Source organism: Erinaceus europaeus, chromosome 13 (genome assembly GCF_950295315.1).
Source record: "Erinaceus europaeus chromosome 13, mEriEur2.1, whole genome shotgun sequence".
Taxonomy (NCBI): Eukaryota; Metazoa; Chordata; class Mammalia; order Eulipotyphla; family Erinaceidae; genus Erinaceus; species Erinaceus europaeus.
The window spans coordinates 95,867,253-95,893,054 of record NC_080174.1 but is presented as its reverse complement, the minus strand read 5'-3'; the positions used below and the strand labels follow the sequence as shown (position 1 = coordinate 95,893,054).

At 41.0% G+C, this 25,802-nt stretch overlaps 1 pseudogene; it reads right to left on the bottom strand.

Moving 5' to 3' along the window:
• Positions 1 to 332: 332 nt before the first annotated feature.
• LOC107523091 (zinc finger protein 14-like) overlaps positions 333 to 25,802 on the bottom strand; it is a 75,930-nt pseudogene continuing 50,460 nt past the window's right edge.

The following is a 25,802-nucleotide window of genomic DNA, read 5'->3' as shown; positions in this document are numbered from 1 at the left end:
ACCAATAAATAAATTATAAAAACAAAAAAAAATGTTTTGCTGTATAGCCACTGGGTTTCTTTCCATTGTGAGATCTTTCAAATTTCATGTAACTGAAGAAACCTAGAAACTATGAATGCTTTACCTCATTGTTTATAGACATAGGGTTTCTCTGAACTGTGAATTCTTTCATGTGTCTGAAGATTACTGGATAACCTGAATATTTTACTACAAAGTTTACATTCATAATGTTTCTCTCCACTGTTAATTCTTTCATGTGTCTGAAGATAACTGGATGAAATGATTTACTACATTCTTTACATTCATAGTATTTCTCTCCATTGTGAATTTTTTTTTTAACCAGAGCACTGCTCAGTTCTGGCCTATGGTGGTGTGAGGGATTGAACCTGGAACTTTGTAGCCTCAGGCATGAGTCTGTGTGCATAACCATTATGCTATCTATCTTCTGCACTTCCACTGTGAACTCTTTCATGTGACTGAAAATGACTGGAACAACTGAATATTTTACTACACTGTTAACATTCATAGGGTTTCTCACCATTGTGAATTCTTACATATCTCTGAAGACTACTGGAACAACTGAATGCTTTACTACACTGTTTACATTCATAGGGTTTCTCTCCACTGTGAATTCTTTCATGTTGCTGAAGACTACCAGATTGCTGGAATGTTTTACTACACTATTTGCATTCATAGGGTTTCTCTCCACTGTGAATTCTTTCATGTTGCAGAAGACCACCAGATTGCCGGAATGTTTTACTACACTGTTTGCATTCATACGGTTTCTCTCCACTGTGAATTCTTTCATGTACTCGTAAACTACGGGAATCACTGAATCTTTTACTACACTGTTTACATTCATACGGTTTCTCTCCACTATGAAGTCTTTCATGTGACCGAAGATAACTGGAACAACTGAATGTTTTACTACATTGTTTACATTCGTAGGGTTTCTCTCCACTGTGAATTCTTTCATGTACCCGTAAACTACGGGAATCACTGAATCTTTTACTACACTGTTTACATTCATACGGTTTCTCTCCACTATGAAGTCTATCATGTGACCGAAGATTACTGGAATGTTTTACTACACAGTTTACTGAATGTTTTACTACACAGTTTACATTCATAGGGTTTATCTCCACTGTGAATTCTTTCATGTCTCTGAAGATTACTGGAATAACTGAATGTTTTACTACACAGTTTACATTCATAGGGTTTCTCTCCACTGTGAATTCTTTCATGTCTCTGAAGATTACTGGAATAACTGAATGTTTTACTACACTGTTTACATTCATAGGGTTTCTCTCCACTGTGAATTCTTTCATGTTGCTGAAGATTCTTGGATTGCCTGAATGTTTTACTACATAGTTTACATTCATAGGGTTTCTCTCCACTGTGAATTGTTTCATGTGCCCGAAGATGACTGGAACAACTGAATGTTTTACTACACTGTTTACATTCATAGGGTTTCTCTCCACTGTGAATTCTTTCATGTCTCTGAAGATTACCAGAAAAACTGAATGTTTTACTGCACTGTTTACATTCATAGGGTTTCTCTCCACTGTGAATTCTTTCATGTGCCAGAAGACTACTGGAACAACTGAATGTTTTAATACATAGTTTACATTCATAGGGTTTCGTCCCACTATGATTTCTTTCATGTGCCCGAAGATGACCAGCTTGACTGAATGTTTTAGTACATTGTTTACATTCATAGGGTTTCTCTCCACTGTGAGTTCTTTCATATTTTTGAAGATGAATAGGATAAGTGAATAATTTGTTGTATACTTCACATTCTTGAGATAGTCTAGCATTATGACTATCTTTGCCCTCAGAGATATTTACTGTTGTATTACTGTAAAACAACAAAGAATATATTAATGACATTTTAATGAATAACACTGTAATTGATTATCAAAATGCAGGACATTGTTTTACTTAATAAGCCACAAAAATCAGACTTTAGAAATAGATTTGACTAAAACATACTGAGGGAGGGAGTCAAGTGATAGTGCAGCGGGTTAAGGACATGTGGTGCAAAGCGTAAGGATCCTCTTTAGAGCCCCCTACTCCCCACCCGCAGGGGAGGTGCTTCACAGGCTATGAAACCGGTCTGCCAGTGTCTATCTTTCTCTCCCCCTGTGTTCCTATCCCCTCTCCTTTTCTCTGTCCTTTCCAATAATGAAATCAAGAATAATAAAAATAGTAACTACAACAATAAAAAACAAGAAAAAAAGGGATAATAATATTTTTAAAAAAAATGAAAAAAATCACAGATATTGAAAAATAATAAAAATATCTCAAGTTAAAAGTAAAGTTAAAAAAAATGGGATAAACGGATGGGCAGTGGTGTACTTGGCTGAGCGCACATGCTACAATGAGCAAAGAACAGGCTTCAAGCCCCTATCCCCACCTGCAGGAGGAAAGCTTTGCAAGTGGCAAAATAGGAATGCAGGAGTCTTTGTCTCTCCCCTCTCTACGTACCCATTCCTATTGATTTCTCTGTGTCCCTATCCAATACATAAGTAAATAAATAAAAAAACTCATAATACCTAAATACTTTCATATAAATATATTATGCCAAGTATAAAACTCATAATACCTAAATACTTTCATATAAATATATTATGCCAAATATAATGGTATCATTACAGGTATTTTACATGCATTAATTCAACTTCTATTGGTCAATAGCAAGTTTTAGATCTGTGTTGAAATTTTCCACTAGAAATATTGATCTCTTCTGGAGGGGCTACGTCTAAGTATCATAAAAATATAGATATTTGCAAGGATCATGGTTCCAGCCCTGGGCTCCCCACGTGCAGAGGGGTTGCTTCACAGGTGGTGATGCAGGTCTGCATGTATCTATCTTTCTCTCCCCCTCTGTCTCTCCCTTCTCTCTCCATTTCTCTCTGTCCTATCTAACAATGACTACATCAATAACAATAATAACAACAATGAAAACAAGGACAAAAAAGAAAATAAAAAATATTTAAATATATAGATAGATACTCATACATTGAAGATATTCTTATAGCTTCGAAGTGTATTATTTTATAAATACTTAACATCTTTGCCCCTATTTAAAATTTTCCATTTACTTGTTACATGTGAGAAAGATTTTCCTGTAAAGTGGAGAAAAGACAGATAATGTAGGACATCATTATGGCACTCAGTGCCTCAGATGGGAACTTCAGTCATGTACATCACATACATCACATTGGAGTCACTTGTCCAACGATTCTATAACCTAGTCATGAAGTATTTTTGATTTGCTTATTTGAAAATTGATCTATTTGTGGCAGTGACTATAACTTTCATTTTCTGAATGAACTGTATTAAAAGGGATGCAATTGTTAGGTCAGTAGAGAACACACCATTAAGAACCCATGAGTCTACTTATTTAGGGAAACCATGCAGGCACCTGATCTCAGCAAATTACAGAGACAACACTTTTGAAAACACAGTCGTTTTTTAGGTGGTACATCATGTTTTATTGTAAATGTGACTCTCACCTTTGTTTACTCCCATGTAAGATATGCTGCCCTTTGGTGGAATGTTCTTGTATCTTTTCTAAAATTGAAAAATATAAAACGTATTAGAAATTATAAAAATCGAGGCAGAGGGTAGATAGCATAATGGTTATGCAAACAGACTCTCATGCCTGAGGCTTACAAAGACTCAGGTTCAATCCCCTGCACCACCATAAGCCAGAGCTGAACAGTGCTCTGGTTAAAAAAATATATATATATTAATTAATTAATTAATTAATTAATACAGAAATAAATTGTACAAATCAATTGAACTTTTCATCCATCATGAGTCACAATCAAACCTTGTTCACTGAACAGTATCTCCGTTTCTACACTGGTGAACAAAAAGTGATTTCTCTTCTAGTTGAAAATTAAAGCAATTAGCGTTACCTAGTGAAAGAAAGTTCCTCAAGTTTTCAAACATCACATCTCTGTAGAGTTTCTTCTCTGAAGGACTCAATAGTGCCCACTCCTCTTGAGTGAATATCACAGCTACATCTTCATAAGTCACTGAGCCCTAAAATATGTGCAATGTGTTCATGGGAAAAAATGTGAGTGACAGCAGATTAGCCATTCAGTCTCTACTTTAGGAAGCCTGTGAAGTATTGTCTCATCTGCAAACATGTCTTTGGTGACTTGAAAATCAAATACCTCTTAATTATGGTCTAGAAGTTGGTATATTGATTATAACAATGGCCTCTCACAAGGCCGAGTTCAATCCCTGGCATCTCACGTGGCAGAGAAATAACCCTATTCTCACTCTTCCCCTCTATACTTTTGTAATTAGTAAGTGATAAAACCTTAAAGTTGTGTGGGAGTACAACTGATAGGATGCTCATGTTACCATATAAAAGGACCAAGATTCTATATATCCTAGTTCTCACATGCACGGGGGGAGGGGGTGGCACTGCATTCTTCACAAGTGGTGGAGAAGTTTTGGACATTTCCTTATTTATAATGTAAAGTTTATATAAGTAAAGAGAATTTGATAGGGAGAGTGAAGTAGAAGGTAACTGGAATTGAACCTCTAGCCCCTGGGGACTTAGAGCTCAAAGTTGGTGTGTCTTCTTCTATCTTCAGTTCTTCTCATAAAAAGAAAATAAACATTAATTTCATTTATTATATATGAATAGCAATTTAACATCACACACACAGATAGATATATCTCTACTTCACTTTCCTTATTAAATTCTCTTCACCTATAGAAAACTCAAAAATATAAATAAGAAAATAGACACTGGGTGTAATGAATTCATAATGAAGCCACAGTGATAAAAAAAAAAAAAGAAATAAAAATTGGGATAAAAAAGAACACATGTGATGATTATGATAAGTTTGTTTAGAAATGAAATATCAACAGGTCCGGGAGGTGACACAGTGGTAAAGCTTTGGACTCTCAAGCATGAGGTGCCGAGTTTGATCCCTGGCATCACATGTGCTAGAGTGATGTCTGGTTCTTTCTCTCTCCTGCTATCTTTCTCATAAATAAATAAAATATTAAAAAAGAAAAAAGGAAATGAAACATCTCAAGCCACACAGCTCTTTATTATTCACAGGTGCAGGGAAGGGTGCACCTGGTTAAGGGTACATATCACCATGACACAAGACCTAGGTTTGACACTTGCTTCCCTCCTGAGTGGGGGACACTTCATGAGCAGCGAACAGGCATGCAGATGTTTCCTATCAAATAAAATGGAAACCAAAAAATGGTGTTCTGCAGGAGTGGATTCAAAGTTCTCACAGTACACTCAGGAAATAACCCTGGTTTAGGGTTGGGCCATAGTGCAGCGGGTTGAGTGCATGCAGTGCAAAGTACAAGAACCAGAGTGGGGATCCCAGTTCGAGCCCCCAGCTCCCCAGCTGCAGGGGAGTCACTTCACAATCAGCGGAGCAGGTCTGCAGGAATCTTTAGTTTCTCTCTTCCTCTGTCTTCCCCTCCTCTCTCCATTTCTCTCTGTCCTATCCAACAATGAGCGACATCAACAATAACAATAATAACCACAACAAGGATTCAAAAACAAGGGCAAGAAAAGGGGGGAAAAAAGGAAATAAACTGGGTGACAGAAAAAAAGGGGAGGCTAAGAAGAACATTAATCCACTAATATACATCCTCCTCAATTTCTGTCTATCATAGGAAGTAAAATATAATTTATAAATAGAACAAGATGCTATGAGGAGGAAGGAACCATTGTGGAAAGTCTGTAGCAGTGAAAGGGTATTATGGTCCTTAAGATGCACATGGATGTTACAACAGTAACCAAAAATCTATAGAAGTCATACTCAGTACAGTACATAATATCTGATTTGGAAATGTCTTCAGAGACCTGAGGTCAACATCAATGATAAAAAAAAGTAGTGGAAAAAAAGTACCACTGAGACTACATCACATTGAAAATATTTGGTATAATCACAAAACCTAACCCCAAGACAAAGAAATGCAGTAAAATAAAATAAAGCATATTTACATGCTATACATCAAAGCGCTAATCAGCAATACATGTTCTCACACAACTCAGTAGAGTAACATGAACAACCACAGTAAATGTACAGAAAGACATTTATAATCTCTTTAACCAAGAAGATGTTTAGTCACAGGGCAATTAAAAATCGCTCACAGTCCCTGAGTACCTGCATATTAGAACAATAAAGTTTCATTTTTTTAGAAGAGTAATTCTGGGTTAATACCCTTTTGTAGATTTACTGAATTTTATAATATCTTACACAAAGATTAAGAAAAGCATACATAGAAACTAAGCAGAATTTTGTGAAGTCTCTGATATCCCAGGAAAGACATCTTTCTCAGTGGGAATACCGGATTAATGCCATTACTTTTATCTGCAAAAATCAAAACATTTTCAACAGTTCTATGTCACTAATCAACATAAGAATAGTTCATCCCATATACAATGCTGGGTAGAGAGAAAAAGAAGGCTAGGGGGTTAAGTGGTGGCACATGATTAAGTGTTCATTTTAAAATGTGCTAATACCCAGTTCAAGCCTCCTGTCCCCATATACTTGAGGAAAGCTTCAGGAAATGTGAAGCAGGGCTGCAGGTTTCTCAGTGTCTCCCTTGCTTTCTCCTCTGCCCCAACCATTTCTCAATCCTTTATTAAATAAATACACAAATATTTTTAAAATCTACTTTAAAAAAAGAGAAAAAATTCCTTCCAGCTCCATCCAAGATGAGTCAGAGAAGGTGTGTGCACTGTTCTTAATAGCTGCGTAGTATTCCATTGTGTATATATACCACAGCTTTCTCAGCCACTCATCTGTTGTTGAGCACCTGGGTTGCTTCCAGGTTTTAACTAATACAAATTGTGCTGCTATGAACATAGGTGTATACATATCTTTTTGGTTGGGTGTTATGGTGTCCTTGGGGTATATCCCCTGACGAGCTGGCTTCGCGAGAGGAGACAGATGACCCGGGACTCATGGTTGAGCTGTAGGCAGTATCTCTTTATTCATGTAGAATGCAGCACAATCTAAGCCGAGCTAAACTAAAACTAACTACAACTACCTAAAACGAACAATGCTGTCCTTATATACTTTCCAAGTAGGGTGTGAACAGGATGTGACGTAGAGAGGGTGGAGAGAAAAGTGACTGGTGAAAATCAGGGTGTGACAAGGAGAGGGGGCGGAGCAAAAACTCATCATGAACCAGTGGGAATTGAACCAATGCCCTGCAGTACTTATGTAAATAGAATACAGTGTTAAGCAGGGGGGATTAAACCAAATGAAACAGAAGGGGTTTTTAAAAGCAGAATTAGAAGCATACCAACAATCCCCAGGAGAGGAATTACTAGGTCATATGGAAAGTCCATGTCTAGCTTTGTGAGAGTTCTCCAGACAGATCTCCACAGAGGATGGACCAATTTACATTCCCACCAGCAGTGCAGAAGGGTTCCTCTGTCCCCACAGCCCCTCCAGCATTTGTTGCTGCTGTCCTTTTTGATGTCTGCCATTCTCACAGGGATGAGGTGCTAGCTCAATATTGTCTTTATTTGTATTTCTTTGACTATCAGTGACCTGGAGCAATTTTTCATGTGTTTGTTAGCCTTTTGGATTTCTTCTGTTGTGAATATTCTGTTCATATCCTCTGCCCATTTTTTGGTTGGGGACATTTAGTTTTTTGTTGCTAAGTTTGCTGAGCTCTTTGTATATGTGGTTATTCATTTCTTGTCTGATATGGCATCTGAAGGTCTTCTCCCATTCTCTGAGGGATCCCTTTGTTTGTGTGATAGTTTCTTTGGCTGTGCAGTTTTTCAATTTGATGAGTCCCACTGATTTGTTATTATTATTTTCTACTTATTTTTTTTAAAGAATGGAGGTTTTTTCTAACTTAAAAAATTTGTTTTAAACTTTATTTTTATTATTAAAGACAGACAGAAATTTAGGGGAAGGGAAGATAGAAATGGAGAGAGACAGAGAGACAACTGCAGCCCTGCTTCACCACTCGTGAAACTATCCCCCTGCAGGTGGGGACCAGGGGCTTGAACCCACATCCCTGTGTACTATAGTGTATTCTCTTAACCAGGTGTGCCACTGCCTGGCCCCTCTACTTATTTTTCTTTTTTTAAAAAAAATTATTTATTTATTTATTAGATAGAGACAGCCAGAAATTGAAAGGCAAGGGGGACTAGAGAGACAGATAGGCACCTGTAGCTCTGCTTCACCACTTGTGAAGCTTTTCCCCTGCAGGTGGGAACTGGGGACTCAAATCTGGGTCCTTGCACACTGTACCATATGCGCTCAACCAAGTGTGCCACATCCCAGCCCGTATCACTTTCTATTTTTTTGAATACTGACTCAGTTCTGTGTACAGGTCTTTCATGTCTTTGGTCAGGTTTATTCCTAAATATTTTATTGATATTGCTGCAACAGAAAATGGGAGTGTGGGAGTCAGGCGGTGGTGCAGTGGGTTAAGCGCCTGTAGTGCAAAGCACAAGGACCGGCGTAAGGATCCTGGTTCGAGCCCTGGCTCCCCACCTGCAGGGGAGTCACTCAGCAGGCAGTGAAGCAGGTCTGCAGTGTCTCTCTGTATCTCTTCCTATCTGTCTACCCCTTCTCTCTCAATTTCTCTCTGTCTCTATCCAATAACAAATAAAAATTAAACAAAAAATGGGAGTGAATTCTGGATATCCTCTTCTTTGGATTTAGTGTTTGCATAAAGAAATGTCACTGACTTTTGTACACTTGATTTTGTAGCATGACTCCTTGATGTATTGCCTAATAACTTCCAGTAACTTTCTCCTCAATTACTTAGACTTTTATTTTTTTAAAGAAGTGATTTACAAATTCATGACAAAGATAGGAGTAGAGAAAGAAATCCATTCCTGGGCTGGCTTCCCAGGTGGGAGACAGATGACCAGGGACTCATGGCTGAGCTGGGAACGCAGTTCAACAACCCAAAGTCTAATCACAATTCTGTCCTATCTATCTCCTGAGGTGGAAGTTTTAGGAATAGGAAGTGCATAGGATGGGGGGGGGAGAAGGAGAATAGCAAGTTAATCAGTGGAAATTAAACCAGTGAGAACAATGATTATGTAAATAGACTACAGCCTCAAGCAATGTAACAGAGGGGTCTTAGAAGCAGAATTTAGAAGCATACCAACAAGCCATCACTCTGGTACATGTGCTACTGGGGTTCAAACTCAGGACCTCATGCTTCAGAGTCTAGTGCCTTAGCCACTGTGTCACCTCCCAGACCACTACTAAAATTATTTTTTATTGTCTTTGTTTATTGGAGACAGAAGTTGAGAAGAAAGGGGTTGATAGAAAGGAAGAGAGACAGAAAGACACATGCAGCTCTGCTAAGCCACTTGTGAAGCTCTCCCCTTGCAGATAGGGACTGGGGGCTTGAACCTGGATCCTTGCACACTGTAACATGTGCGCTCAACCAGGTGCACGACCACCAGACTCCTTTGTGGAGCCCCATAGGACCTTGCCCTCAACTTGGATCATCAATGGTAGAAAATGTTTCACCCTCTGAATGGAGGCTGGACAACATACTCTACCACCTGAGGAAGATGGATCCTGATATTAGGCTAGCTTGAAACTGTCCTACTCATGACCAAAGAATGTGAGCTCAGATCTACAGGCATGCAGAGGTCACATTGGCTCCTAAGCTGACTGCGGGCCCTACATCATTATTTTTTATTGTCTTTGTTTATTGGAAACAGAAGTTGAGAAGAAAGGGGTTGATAGAAAGGAAGAGAGACAGAAAGACACATGCAGCTCTGCTAAGCCACTTGTGAAGCTCTCCCCTTGCAGATGGGGTCTGGGGGCTTGAACCTGGATCCTTGCACACAGTAACATGTGCGCTCAACCAGGTGCATGCAGAGGTCACATTGGCTCCTAAGCTGACTGCGGGCCCTACATCATGTCAAATCGATGGGCTTTTTAGTCAACAATACTTAGACACCTTTTTTTTTAAATATTTATTTTATTATTTATTCCCTTTAGTTGCCCTTGTTGTTCTATTGTTGTAGTTATGATTGATGTCGTTGTTGTTGGATAGGACAGAGAGAAATGGAGATAGGGGGGGAAGACAGAGAGGGGGAGAGAAAGATAGATACCCACAGACCTGCTTCATCGTTTGTGAAGCAACTCCCCTGCAGGTGGGAGCCAGGGGCTCCAACCGGGATCCTTATGCCCATCCTTGTGCTTTGCGTCACCTGCGCTTAACCTGCTGCGCTACCGCCCGACTCCCGGACACCTTTTTCATACTTTGGAGCTACTCTATGTCCTGATCCAGCTTTATGATCCTTTTTTCCAGCCATGACAATATCTCCCAAGACAATAACTTGGATCCACCTGCATATCAGATTTCAGGCTCAGAGGGGAAAAAAAAAACTAGTATAGCCACAGACCCTATGAAATATAACAAAAATAAACAAATTCACCAATCTGTCCCGGAGCACAGATTCCACAGAATCCCAACCCACTAGGGAAAGAGAGAGGCAGGCTGGGAGTATGGGTCAACCTGTCAATGCCTATGTACAGTGGGGAAGTAATTCCAGAAGGCAGAATTCTGCATCTTACAATGAATGACCTTGCATGGGAACTGTGTGGAGTTGTACCCCTTTTATCCTATGGTTTTGTCAGTGTTTCCTTTTCATAAATAAAATAAAAAATTAAATTAAAAAAGAGAGAAAGCTGAAGAGTCTCAACCTTAGGAAGTATTTATTCTATTGCAGCTTATTTGTGCATGATTCCAATATTCCTGGTGAAACAATTTTACTTATTTTCTCTATATAGAAGATTAGACAAAACAACAAAAAACAGGAAAGATGCCAGAGTAACACTCATGAAGGTTCCCTTTTCATGTCTAGCTGTGTTGTCAGGGCTTGAAACTCAATATCTAGCTGTGACAAAGTTGCACTTACAACACAAGATATGTGTTGGTATTCAATAATTATTTCGCAGGGTCTTTATGGTGGCATACCAAGTGGAGACCACAAATGATCACCTGTGAGAACTCAGGTGTGTTCAAGACATATCTCTTCAACAGCTGTAGAGAGAAGTCTTCACCCCACCCCTTTACTTGTGTATATTTATATCTGTATCTATCTATCTATATATAATGACATTCAACAATGGTGACACTGGGTCTCAGTGATAATACTAAATAGAAAGTTAGAGATTTAAGAGTAAGTGGCTGGGGAGATAGCATAGTGGTTATGCAAAATACTTCCATACTCGAGGCTCTCAACACCAAGCATCAAGGTATGCCAGAGTTGAGCACTATGCTGGTCTCTCTCACTGAAATAATTAAAATAAATAAATAAATAAATAAAATAAGAGAGTCCTGCTTCCCCAGAGCTCTGCCCCACTACAAAAAGAGGCATACAGGCTGGGAATATGGATTGAAATGTTAATGCTCATGTGCAGTGGGGAAGCCATTACAGAAGCCAGACCTTCCACCTTTTGGACCCCATAATAGTCCTGGGTCCATACCAACAGAGGGATAAAGAATAGGAAAGTTATCCAGAGAGGGGATAGGATATGGCATTCTGGTGGTGGGAACTGTATGGAATTATAATCCTCTTATCCTATGGTCTGGTGTTGTTAAATTTCGGAGGCTCCAGCTGGCCGGGCTAGCTTCAAGGGCGGGTAACAGAGACGCGGAGACATACGGCTGGGCAGGGCAGCTGTATTTCTTTATTCAGGAACAACGATTCATAAACTAAACCAAACTAATCACCAAACAGAACTCTGCTGACTCTTTCCCCCACGGTGGCACCAAGCACTCTCAAACTGCAACTCTGGAACCCTCTCGGGGTTCCTAGGGGCGGGGCCAAGCGGGACTGCGAAACTAGCAGGACTGATCCAATTTTCTTGGCGGGGGAGACCTAGAACAACCCAATGTAAAGCATACAACAGTCTGGTCAGCATTTCAATTTATTTTTTAAGATTTTATTATTGTATTCATGAGAAACAGAAGAAGAGAAAGAGCCAGACATAACTCTGGTTCGTGTGCTGCCGGCGACAGAACTCAGGACCTCATGCTTGAGTGTCTAGTTCCTTAACCACTGTGCCATCTCTCGGACCACAGCATTAAAATTTCATAAATAAAAATTACATAATAAAAAATGTGAAAATAAATAGTAGGGCGGGGGAGATAATGAAAAGTTTCTGCCTTGTTCCTCATGTTCCAGGCTCTATTTCCTGACCCAACATTAAGCCAGAAAAGAGCAGAAAGAGACAGACATACAAAAAGAAATATGATGGGAAAAAAAGAAACAGTAAATGAAACATGTATCAATTAAAATTCAACTTATTTGAGATTCGACTTCCGGAGGCGGAGCTACGAGCAGATCACTTTCTCTCCTCTCCTCTCCCGGATCAACGAGGAATAGAAAAGGAGACCACCCAGACCGAAATAAGATAGGACTAGAATGACCACAGGAACCCAGTAAATCACCCGTGAGTACAAACACGCATGGCTGGTGACAGAGAGGAGAGAGGGGCCTAAGGAGAGATTAAGTGACTGCTAACAGTTCAACAGTTTATCAGTGGAGACACCACCTCCAGTCTGCTCCACCAACAAGGGGAGAGCTGAAGGGAGGAGAGGACTCCCCAGAGACTCACCAAATGCAACTCTGAGTCTCCATTGCTACTACCCTCAGAATCTGGAGCAGCAACAGGGAGGGACACCAGGGGACAGAGATCTAACCGGGAAACTCAGGAGAAGACCTATACCTCCATAGCATAGCTGAGGGGCTGTGAAAGTCTCTTTGCATACCACTGGTTTATCTCTGCCACACCCTGCTTTATCTCTTGGTCAGGAGTCAGTGATTAAGCTAAGAAGCCTATTGATAGTTTGAACACCCTCAGGCTCCCATAGCCTACAGGGAAGAAAAAAAAAGAGGCTTTTATACCACTGAGCTCCAACTCAGGGATTGAAAAAACTGTTAACTTTCACCACTGTAAACCCTTTAATTAACTAACTTAGACACAAGTCAATCCAGGCAACAGTGACCATTAATTTGAAAAGTACTGATATAGGGAACTCATAACATAATATATAAAATGGTTAAAACAACAAGAAAAAATATTGGAGACTCGAACCAGGACAAGAGTCCAGCTAAAAGTCCTCCAGAGGGTAAAGCGCAAAACAACGAGTTCAACATCCAAACATTAGCTAAGGAAATAATAACAGGAGTGAGTAAAGAATTTGAAAAAATTGTAACCAGAAATGCAGGAACAACAAATGAGAATATGGAAGAAAATTCTAATAATCTCATGGTTATTAGAGAGCTGAAAGCTGAAATCTCTGAGCTAAGAAGGCAACTAGCTGAACAAGCTAAAACAGTATCAGAACAGGGCAACAAAATAGATGAACTCCAGAAAACAGTAGAGGGCAGAGAGAATAGAATCTATGAGGCTGAAGACAGAATTAGCAAGATTGAGGATGAATTAGAGACAACTAAAAAAGAAGTGAGAGATCTCAAAAAGAGATTAAGAGATGCTGAAAACAACAACAGAGTCCTTTGGGATAACTTCAAAAGAAACAATATACGGATTATTGACATACCAGAGGAAGAAAGAGGAGAGGAAGAAAGCATTCTCCAGGCCATAATAGCTGAAAATTTCTCTAGTCTAGACAACACCAAAGACATAAAGATTCAAGAAGCCCAGAGGGTCCCAAACAGAATTAACCCAGACCTAAAGACACCAAGACATGTCATACTTAGAATGGAAAGGAATAAGGATAAAGAAAGGATCCTGAAGGCTGCAAGAGAAAAACAAAGAGTCACCTACAAAGGAAAACCCATAAGATTAGCAGCAGACTTCTCCATACAAACACTACAGGCCAGAAGAGTATGGCAAGATATCTATCGAGTGCTCAATGAGAAAGGCTTTCAGTCAAGAATACTATATCCTGCTAGACTGTCATTCAGACTAGATGGAAGCATCAAAACCTTCTCAGACAAGCAACAGTTGAAGGAAGCAACCATCACCAAGCCTTCCCTGAAAGAAGTTCTGAAAGGTCTCCTATAAACAACCAGACCACCACAAATAGGACATATATCAAAACACTCTAAAACTCTACAAGAATGGCATTAAAATATCTTCAATCTTTGATATCAGTAAATGTCAATGGCCTGAATTCACGTATTAAAAAGCACAGAGTAGGAATATGGATCAGAAAACACAACCCAACAATATGTTGTCTACAGGAAACTCACCTAACTCAACAAGACAAACACAGACTTAAAGTGAAAGGATGGAAAACAATCATACAAGCCAATGGCCCACAAAAAAGGGCAGGAACAGCTATTCTCATATCTGACAAGATAGACTTTAAAATAGATAAGATTAAAAAAGATAGGAATGGACACTACTTAATGCTCAGAGGATCAGTCAATCAAGAGGACTTAAGAATTATTAATATCTATGCACCCAATGAGAAGCCATCTAAATACATCAAACTTCTACTGAAAGAGCTACAGCAATATATTAACAGTAACACAATCATAGTAGAGGACTTCAACACCCCACTCTCTCAACTTGACAGATCATCCAGGCAGAAAATCAGTAAAGACATAAGAGAGCTAAATGAAGAGATAGATAAACTAGAACTATTGGACATTTTCAGAGTCATTCATCCCAAGAAACTGGAATACACATTTTACTCAAATCCACATGGATCATTCTCAAGGATAGACCATATGTTAGGCCACAAAGACAGCATCAGCCTATTCAAGAGCACTGAAATCATCCCAAGCATCTTCTCAGACCACAGTGGAATTAAACTAACACTTAACAATCAACAAAAGATTAGTAACAGTGCCAAAATGTGGAAGCTCAACAGTACACTACTTAACAACTTCTGGGTCAAAGAGGAAATCAAGGAAGAAATCAAAATGTTTCGAGAGTTCAATGAAAATGAAGACACAAGCTATCAAAATATTTGGGACACAGCTAAAGCAGTCCTAAGAGGGAAGTTCATAGCTATACAAGCACACATTAGGAAAGAAGAAAAGGCACAAATAAACAGCCTGATTGAACATCTTAAAGACCTAGAAGAAGAACAACAAAGGAATCCTAAAGCAACCAGAAGGACAGAAATCACTAAAGTTAGGCCAGAAATAAATAACATTGAGAATAGGAAAACCCATACAAAAGAGCAATGAAAGTACATGTTGGTTCTTCGAAAGAGTAAACAAAATTGAAAAACCTTTAGCCAGACTCACAAAACAAAAAAGGGAGAAGACCCAAATAAATTGGATAGTAAATGAAAGAGGAGATAACACAACAGACACTGCAGAAATTAAACATATCATGCGAGGCTTCTATGAACAACTATATGCCACCAAGCTAGAGAATCTGGAAGAAATGAATGATTTCCTAGATACCTACCAACTTCCAAAACTAAGTCAAGAGGAAGTGGATAACATGAACAGGCCCATCGTACCTAAATACTTTCATATAAATATATTATGCCAAATATAAAACTCATAATACCCAAATATTTTCATATAAATATATTATGCCAAATATAATGGTATCATTACAGGTATTTTACATGCATTAATTGAATTTCTATTGGTTAATAGCAAGTGTTGGATCTGTGTTGAAATTTTCCACTAGAAATATTGATCTCTTCTGGAAGGGCTACCTCTAAGTATCATAAAAATATAGATATTTGCAAGGATTATGGTTCCAGCCCCCGGCTCCCCACGTGCAGGGGGGGTTGCTTCACAGGTGGTGATGCAGGTCTGCAGGTATCTATCTTTCTCTCCCCCTCTGTCTCTCCCTTCTCTCTCCATTTCTCTCTGTCCTATCTAACAATGACAACATCAATAACAATAACTACAACAACAATGAAAAACAAGGACAAAAAAGAAAATAAATGAAAAATATTTAAATATATAGATAGATACTCATACACTGAAGATATTCTTGTTGCTTCCAAGTGTATTATTTTATAAATACTTAACATCTTTGCCCCTATTTAGAAATTTCCATTTACTTGTTACATATGATAAAGATTTTCCTGTAAAGTGGAGAAAGACAGATAATGTAGGACATCATTATGGTACTCAGTGCCTCAGATGGGAACTTCAGTCATGTACATCACATACATCACATTGGAGTCACTTGTCCAACGATTCTATAACCTAGTCATGAAGTATTTTTGATTTGCTCATTTAAAATTGATCTATTTGTGGCAGTGACTATAACTTTCATTTTCTGAATGCACTGTATTAAAAGGGGTCATTTGCAATTGTTAGGTCAGTAGAGAGCACACAATTAAGAACCCATGAGTCTACTTGTTCAGGGAAACCATGCAGGCACCTGATCTCAGTAAATTACAGAGACAACACTTTTGAAAACACAGTTGTTTTTTAGGTGGTACATCATGTTTTATTGTAAATGTGACTCTCACTTTTGTTTACTTCCATGTAAGTTATGCTGCCCTTTGGTGGAATGTTCTTGTATCTTTTCTAAAATTGCGAAATATAAAACGTATTAGAAATTATAAAAATCGAGGCAGAGGGTTGATAGCATAATGGTCATGCAAACACACTCTCATGCCTGAGCCTACAAAGTCTCAGGTTCAATTGCCCACACCACCGTAAGTCAGAGCTGAACAGTGCTCTGGTAAAAAAAGAGAAAAAATAGGGGAGTCGGGCTGAAGCTCAGTGCGTTAAGCGCAGGTGGCGCAAAGCACAGGGACCTGCATAAGGATCCTGGTTCGAGCCCTGGCTCCCCACCTGCAGGGGAGTCACTTCACAGGCGGTGAAGCAGGTCTGCAGGTGTCTATCTCTCCTCCTCTCTGTCTTCCCCTCCTCTCTCCATTTCTCTCTGTCCTATCCAACAACGATGACAACAACTATAATAACTACAACAATAAAACAACAAGGGCAACAAAAGGGAATAAATAAAAAAAAAATAAAATAAAAAAGAGAAAAAAATTAAGTAATTAATAGAAAAAGAAATTATACAAATCGATTGAACTTTTCATCCATCATGAGTCACAATCAAACCTTGTTCACTGAACAGTATCTCTGTCTCTACACTGGTGAACAAAAAGTGATTTATCTTCTAGTTGAAAATTAAGGCAGTTAGAATTACCTAAAAAAAAAAAAAGAAAGAAAGTTCCTCAAGTTTTCACACATCACATCTCTGTAGAGTTTCTTCTCTGAAGGATTCAATAGTACCCACTCCTCTTGAGTGAATATCACAGCTACATCTTCATAGGTCACTGAGCCCTAAAATATGTGCAATGTGTTCATGGGAGAAAATGTGAGTGACAGCAGATTAGCCATTCAGTCTCTATGTTAGGAAGCCTTGTGAAGAATTGTCTTCATCTGCAAACATGTCTTTGGTGACTTGAAAATCAAATACCTCTTAATTATGGTCTAGATGTTTGTACATTGATTATAAGAATGGCCTCTCACAAGGCCGAGTTCAATCCCTGGCATCTCACGTGACAGAGAAATATCCCTATTCTCACTCTTCCCCTCTATACTTTTGTAATTAGTAAATGATAAAACCTTAAAGTTGTGTGGGAGTACAACTGATAGGATGCTCACGTTAGTATATAAAAGGACCAAGGTTCTATATACCCTAGTTCTCACATGCATGGGGGGAGGGGGTGACACTGCACTCTTCACAAGTGGTGGAGAAGTTTTGTACATTTCCTTCATTATTTATAATGTAAAGTTTATATAGGTAAAGAGAATTTGATAGGGAGAGTGAAGTAGAAGGCAACTGGAATTGAACCTATAGCCCCTGGGGACTTAGAGCTCAAAGTTGGTGTGTCTTCTTCTATCTTCAGTTCTTCTCATAAAAAGAAAATAAACATTAATTTCATTTATTATATATGAATAACAATTTCACATCACACACACAGATAGATATATCTCTACTTCACTTTACTTATTAAATTCTCTTCACCTATATAAAACTCAAAAATATAAATAAGAAAATAGCCACTGGGTGTAATGAATTCATAATGAAGCCACTGTGATAAAAAAATAAATAAAAGATGGGATAAAAAAGAACACATGTGATGATTATGATAAGTTTGTTAGAAATGAAACAGGAGGGAGTCATGCTGTCGCGCAGTGGGTTAAGCACAGGTGGCACAAAGCACAAGGACCGGCATAGGGATCCTGGTTCGAACTCCAGCTCCCCACCTGCAGAGGAGTCCCTTCACAGGAGGCGAAGCAGGTCTTCAGGTGTCTATCTTTGTCTCCTCCTCTCTGTCTTCCCCTCCTCTCTCCATTTCTCTATGTCCTATCCAACAACAATAACTACAACAATAAAACAACAAGGACCTACGGACATCTAATCTTTGATAAGGGGGCCCAAAGGATTAAATGGAAAAAGGAGGCTCTCTTCAATAAATGGTGCTGGGAAAACTGGGTTGTAACATGCAGAAGAATGAAATTGAACCACTTTATCTCACCAGAAACAAAAATCAACTCCAAATGGATCAAAGACCTAGATGTCAGACCAGAAACAATCAAATACTTAGAGGAAAACATTGGTAAAACACTTTCCCACCTACACCTCAAGGACATCTTTGATGAATCAAACCCAATTGCAAGGAAGACTAAAGCAGAAACAAACCAATGGGACTACATCAAATTGAAAAGCTTCTGCACATCCAAAGAAACTATTAAACAAAGAGACCCCTCACAGAATGGGAGAAGATCTTCACATGCCAGACATCAGACAAGAAACTAATCACCAAAATATATAAAGAGCTCAGCAAACTTAGCACCAAAAAAGCAAATGAGCCATCCAAAAATGGGCAGAGGATATGAACAAAACATTCACTCCAGAGGAGATCCAAAAGGCTAACAAACATATGAAAAACTGCTCTAGGTCACTGATTGTCAGAGAAATGCAAATTAAGACAACACTAAGATACCACCTCACTCCTGTAAGAATGGCATACATCAAAAAGAACAGCAGCAACAAATGCTGGAGAGGTTGTGGGGACAGAGGAACCCTTTTACATTGCTGGTGGGAATGTAAATTGGTACAGCCTCTGTGGAGAGCAGTCTGGAAAACTCTCAGAAGGCTAGACATGGACCTTCCATATGATCCAGTAATTCCTCTCCTGGGGTTATACCCCAAGGACTCCATAACACCCAACCAAAAAGAGGTGTGTACTCCTATGTTCATAGCAGCACAATTCATAATAGCTTCTTCTTCTAGCATTTGCCCTTCTTCCATAGCCAGTTAACAGCGTCAGGTTGAGCCTGATGTAGAGTTTCAAGTCCTCCTTTGAATCTGGAGAGGTGACAGTTGTTGACTATATGGGTCATAGTCTGTCTGTTGCCGCAGGGGCAGTTCAGGTCATAATAGCTAAAACCTGGAAGCAACCCAGGTGCCCAACAACAGATGAGTGGCTGAGAAAGCTGTGGTATATATACACAATGGAATACTATGCAGCTATCAAGAACAATGAACCCACATTCTCTGATCCATCTTGGATGGAGCTAGAAGGTATTATGTTAAGTGAGCTAAGTCAGAAAGATAAAGATGAGTATGGGATGATCCCACTCATCAACAGAAGTTGAGGAAGAAGATCTGAAAGGGAAACTAAAAGCAGGACCTGACCAAATTGTAAGTATGGCACCAAAGTAATAACCCTGTGGTGAGGGGTAGACATGCAGGTTCCTGGGACAGTGGGGGGTGGGAGTGGGTGGGAGGGATGGGTCACAGTCTTTTGGTGGTGGGAATGGTGTTTATGTACACTCTTAGTAAAATGTAGTCATATACATCACTAGTTAATTAATATGAGAGGGGGAAAATTAATTGTATGTTAATATTAATTTGTAAGTTTTTCAAAACACAAACTGAATCTTTTCTCAATATATGCAGTGTAATTGATATGCAGACTCTCAAAAGCCTAGAACAAGTAGATCAGAAGCAACCAATAGCACAGCTATATACAAGATACTGGGTACTGTACAGCAAACCCTAACAAAAGGACTTTTCAAAGTTAACCCAATTACCAAATAATGTGATGATAACATTAACTATCGATTGTCTTTTTGAACCCTAAGACAGCAGGAACCTCACATCTCCACTATAGAACCTCTACTTCCCCCAGTCCTGGAACCATTGGATAGGGCCCACTTTCCTGTATGCCTCTCCCAATCCATATCTGTTGCAGAGGAGTTATTCTGATGCAGTCTCCGCCCCCAGATTTTTCTATGCCCCGCTAAATCCTAGAGTGCCCCCTTTCAACCAATCCTGGCTCCGCCCCCAGGTTTTTCTATGCCCCGCTAAATCCTAGAGTGCCCCCTTTCAACCAATCCTGGCCCTACACGTCACCCCTGGTTGTCACCCAATAAAAATCCCCCTCACCCCTCCCCTCTCTCTCTCTGGGCTCTCAGCTCTCCCTCTCTGAGGTCTCGCTCCCTGCTCTCCCCCCGTGGTCGGCCATTGCTGGCTGGCTTCACGTGGTCTGAACCAAACCTCCCCCCCATCCTATAATAAAGATTTGTGTACCCCTTTGCTCTGGACGTCCGCTCTCTTCTCCGCGGTGCAGCCTGACACCAGACCACCGCAACAACATCTGGCGCCCATCGTGTTCCGTACCCACACCACGCCCGGCCTGAGGTCTCCGAAACCGCCCAGACACAGGTAAGTGGCATCCGCCCACTTCTGTGGCCCCGCGTTTCCCTCCACCATGGGAAATTTCTCGTTTTATGAGGAGGTGTCCCAGTCATTATCTCTTGACCTGGGACAGATTCCCGCTGTCATAAAAGGTTTAATTTTCACTACCCCTTGGATTTTTTTAACTGTGGTCGCCACTTTCAAGATATGTAAAACGTGGTATGCCATAAGGATAAGTGACCTTGAGGCTGAGGTACGAGAGTTAAATCACATGTGCTTAAGACTTAGACATCCTAAGCGATCAGCGGCTAAACGCAAGAATTCCGTTCCCACAGACACGCACACGTGTTCGGATGCTCCTCCTCTGACCCCACCCCCTGCCATCCCGGTTTCAGCTCCGCTCCCGCCCCGGCCATCCCGGTTTCAGCTCCGCCCCCGGCCCTGGCCACCGCGGTTTCAGCTCCGCCTGCAGCTTCTGCATTCCTGAACCCCGCCCCTGCCGTCCCGGTTTCAGCTTCGCCCCCGGCCCCTGTCGCCGGGGTTTCAGCTCCGCCTGCAGCTTCTGCGTTCCTGAACCCCACTCCGGCCCCTGCCATCCCAGTTTCAGCTCCGCCCCCGGCCCCTGCCGTCCCGGTTTCAGCTCCGCCTGCAGCTACCGTTTTCCTGACCCCGCCCCCGGCCCCTGCCGCCAAGGTTTCAGCTCCGCCTGAGGCTTCCTCGTCCCTGACCCCGCCCCCTGCTGACACGTCACCATTAAGGGACCTAGTGGCTGAGATACGAGAGCTGAAGGATATTTTTTCAGCATTTAAGGATTTTAAACCATGTGCAGTCCACCCCGGGAGCTCCGTCCCCGTAGATATGCGTTTAGTCTCCCCTGCAGCCACTACAGCAGTTTTTACTGAACTTTCCACTTCTGTAGCTCCCTCTCCCGTGCCAACGGACCAAATCCACACATTCCCGGTAAACTTGGCCCCTTCTAAACAAAACCCTCAGCCGTGGCAGCCATATTCCTCTAAAGACCTTGGAACACTCAGACAAGCAGTCAGGGAGGACGGTATGCACTCTACATGGACCAAGTCCATCTTGAGAAGCTTTTACCAGCATTTAAATACACCACAAGACTGGAAAGAACTGGCTCGTGCTGCACTCCCAGACCCACTCTATCTTCAGTGGCAGGCATGTTTCCGCGATGAGTGCTCTAGGCAATCGCAGGAAAATAGTAACAAACAGGTAGAATGGAATTCTGATGCTTTGTTTGGAGCAGGAGCTTATGAATCTGGAGCTCAGCAGGCAGAAGCCAGGTTTCCAACTGGTTATTTTGAACAGGTACGCATCTGTGCAACACAAGCATGGGAAAGGGTGACCACACCCGATGTAGATCTGTCAGCTCCCATTAACTCTTTTCACCAAGGCTCTGATGAGTCATTGGCAAGCTTCATCTCAAGGGTGAAGAGAAGCTTAGAGAGAAAGGTTTATAATCCTGATGTCCGCACACTACTCCTGCGCTCTATTGTCTGGGAAGGCATGACACCACAATTCTGTCAGGTATGCCTTAATCTTAAACACCTACACCCAGATAATTGGATTCTAGTGACACAGGAACTTACATCAGGCAATTATGGGGCACCCGCTACGACGCAGGTCTATGCAGTTGCCCCACGTAAGCAAAACGGGGCCTGCTTTCAGTGCGGTCGCCAAGGACATTGGCGTAACCAATGTCCTGATAAGTTGCGACCACGCCTCCAGTCAGGGAAACCACGCCTCCAGCCAGAGCAACCCCGCTTTCAGTCAGGGAGCCAGAGACCACGTACTGTTTGTCCAAAATGTCGTAAGGGGTTTCATTGGAAGAGAGATTGTTGGTCCCAATTTCATAAAGATGGTTCGCCCCTGAATAGTACAAATTCGGGGCCTGAGATTTTGTGGACCACTCCTGTTTTAGAACAAGGTCACCCTTCTATGACAGTAAAGATTGGCAATATTCCTTTTAAATTTTTGATTGACACGGGGGCAGCAAAGACGATTTTAAGGCAAGAAGAGGTTCCCAAAGATTGGGAACTCATCCCTGGACCCAGTTTACATGGAATAGGAGGGATGACCAGAGCATTTTGCACACGAGACTCGCTTATGTGGGAAGACCCAGAAGGTTCTACCGGACACTTCCGCCCTTTGGTAACTAATATTAGCACCAACTTACTGGGCAGGGATCTTCCGGAATGTCTTAATGTTAGGATATCCACAGACGCCTCTGCAGAGCGTAAAACTCATTCCCGCGATACCAGGTCTGTTCAGCACCCCCAATACTAAATGCCACTGTTCGTAGCCAAACACCCCGCTTAAGCTGGCTTTCTAATGAGCCTGTCTGGGTGGAACAGTGGCCTTTACCTAGGGATAAGCTAAAAATTTTAAAAGAGCTCATTTGAGAGCAGTTGTCCTTGGGACACATTCGTCATTCTCGAAGCCCATGAAATACTCCTGTCTTTGTGATTAAAAAGCGCTTGGGAAAATGGCGCCTCCTTCAAGATCTCCGTGCAGTAAATAAAACCATGCAGGTCTGGGGCTCCCCCTAAAGGGGTTTGCCTCTTGCTTCTGCAATTCCCACGGGAATTCCAATCATAGCTATTGATATACAAGATTGTTTTTTCTCTATCCCCTTGCATCCGCGAGATTGTAAACGTTTTGCCTTCTCTGTTCTGTCTATTAATAATGCCAGCCCTGCTGATAGATTTGAATGGGTGGTGCTGCCCCAGGGTATGGCCAATAGTCCTACAATTTGTCAGGAGGCTGTTAAATCTGCCCTTGTCCCATATATTCATAAGGGCCTTAATATTTTTCATTATACAGATGATATTTTAATATGGGGAAAATCAGATACATATCTCTATGCCTTACGTGATTTTCTCATTCCTGCATTAAAGAAAAGCGGCCTTAATGTAGCCCCTGAGAAGATACAGCGAATCCCTCCAATATCCTTCCTAGGTTCAGAGATTTCTCTAACGCAAATTCGTCCCTTAAAACCTAATGTTACCTTCCCTTCTAACCTTACTCTTGCTTCTTTACAAAGTTTTCTAGGAAATTTAAATTGGCTTAGGCAGTATCTCTATCTGCCCACAAGCTGCCTCCAACCACTATTTGACCTGTTGAAAGGAAACAAACAGCCCTCTTCAAAACGTAAGTTAACTCCTGAGGCCTCCTTGGCACTGGAAAGGGTTAACCAGGCCCTCCAGGACATGCACCTTGTTCGATTCTCCCCCTCCTCTCCGGTAAACCTTCTAATCTTCAACTCCACCCCCACAGTAGTAGGGGCACTGTGGCAAGACCATGGGGTTCTCGAATAGCTTCACACGCCAGTAGGAGGAGCTCCAAGACTCCTCACTGAGATAGATGCATTAGCATTCATGGTTCGCCAAGGGAGAAATAGGTCTGTGCAGGTCTTAGGGAAAGAACCGGATTTAATCATTCTGCCCTTTTCTCTCACAGATACAGAGTGGCTTATACGCCATCATTCCCGCTTTGCCATAAGCTTCGTGGGGTTTCCAGGACAAATAGATAACCATTTTCCTTCTAATAAATTGATAGCTTCTTTACCTCTTCTGCCTCTACTAGCACCTAGACTTTTCTCTCGGGATCCCATTCCCTCTGCTCCTACAATCTTTACTGATGGCGGAAAAAGGGGGCTGCTGCCCTTATATATTACCCAGACAAACAATCTCCTAAACCTCTCTTTACCGAGCTTCCTGATAATTCCCCTCAGTACAAAGAACTTTATGCTGTTTTTCTTGCACTAAAAGCTGTACCAGAATCCTTCAACCTTTTTTCTGACAGTGTGTATACTGTTAACTTACTTCCATGGCTTGCTTGTTCGTATGTGAAAATTGATGACAACCCACTTTCCCCTCTCTTGATTCAAATCGCCTCTATGCTCTGTTCTCGAACCCAACCACTGTATATTCAACACCTTCATTCCCACAGCCCTCTTCCTGGTTCCCTGTCCGAAGAGAATGCCGCAGTTGACCGCCTTGCCTCCACAGGAACTTTCCCAGTCTCTGTCTCTGATCCTGCTAATTTTCACTCTCTAACCCATGTTAATCTTAAAGGGCTTCAAGCTCGATTCCCTGATGTTCCTGTACCACAGTTAAAACATATCCTTGCTACATGCTCTTCTTGTGCAAGTCTCATAAAGACACCTGCTATCCAGACCCTTGGGGTTAACCCCCGAGGTTTAAAAGCTAATGCTATTTGGCAAATTGATGTCACCCACATACCAAACTTTGGCAAACAAAAATATGTGTTTGTCTCAATTGATACCTTTTCTAAATTTATGTGGGCTACAGCTCAGACAGGAGAAAGTGCTAAAAATCTTGTAAGCCATATGCTCTCTTGTTTTGCCGTTATGGGGGTCCCATTATTTTTGAAAACAGACAATACACCTATGTTTACAAGCAAACAATTTAAAGATTTTTGTTCCCTCTGGAATATTACTCATACCACGGGCATTCCCTACAATCCACAGGGACAAGGCATTGTCGAGAGGGCCCATCAAACACTGAAGGCTCAACTAAATAAAGATAAAGGAGGAACATATCCCCCCAATATCCAGCTAGCAAAAGCCTTAACTACGTTAAATCTCTTTAATATTTACAATAACTTACCCCCTATTATTCTTCACTGGCAAACACCATCTACCCTCCCATCTATTAAGGTCAAATGGAGAGACCTACTCGATAAAGTTTGGAAAGGGCCTGACCCATTATTGACCATGGGAAGGGGTTTCGCATGCATTTTCCCTCAAAATTTCTCTAAACCTGTCTGGGTTCCTGCCCGCCATGTCCGACAATACCCGCAGGATGGCGCTGTTATTCCTGAAGAACAAGAAATACTACAAGAGGACCAGATGCAGGATACATCCCAGGACCCGTAATACGACATGGCAGAACCTGCAAAATCTGGCTCACAGAGACCTCTCTCCTACCCTTTCCCTGTATGTCTTATGTTATAACTGGCCAGTTGTTTTTGTGAGTGAGTGTGTTGAATAACAAAAAAACTTTTTTTTTGCATGACCCATCTGCTTGGAGTACTCTAAAAGGTAATTGGCCTTATATAAAAATGCTGGACGCAGCCAAAGTTTCTGGAGACGTCCAGAAACATTCCAAAATTTTCTTTCTCCCTCTTTTGAAT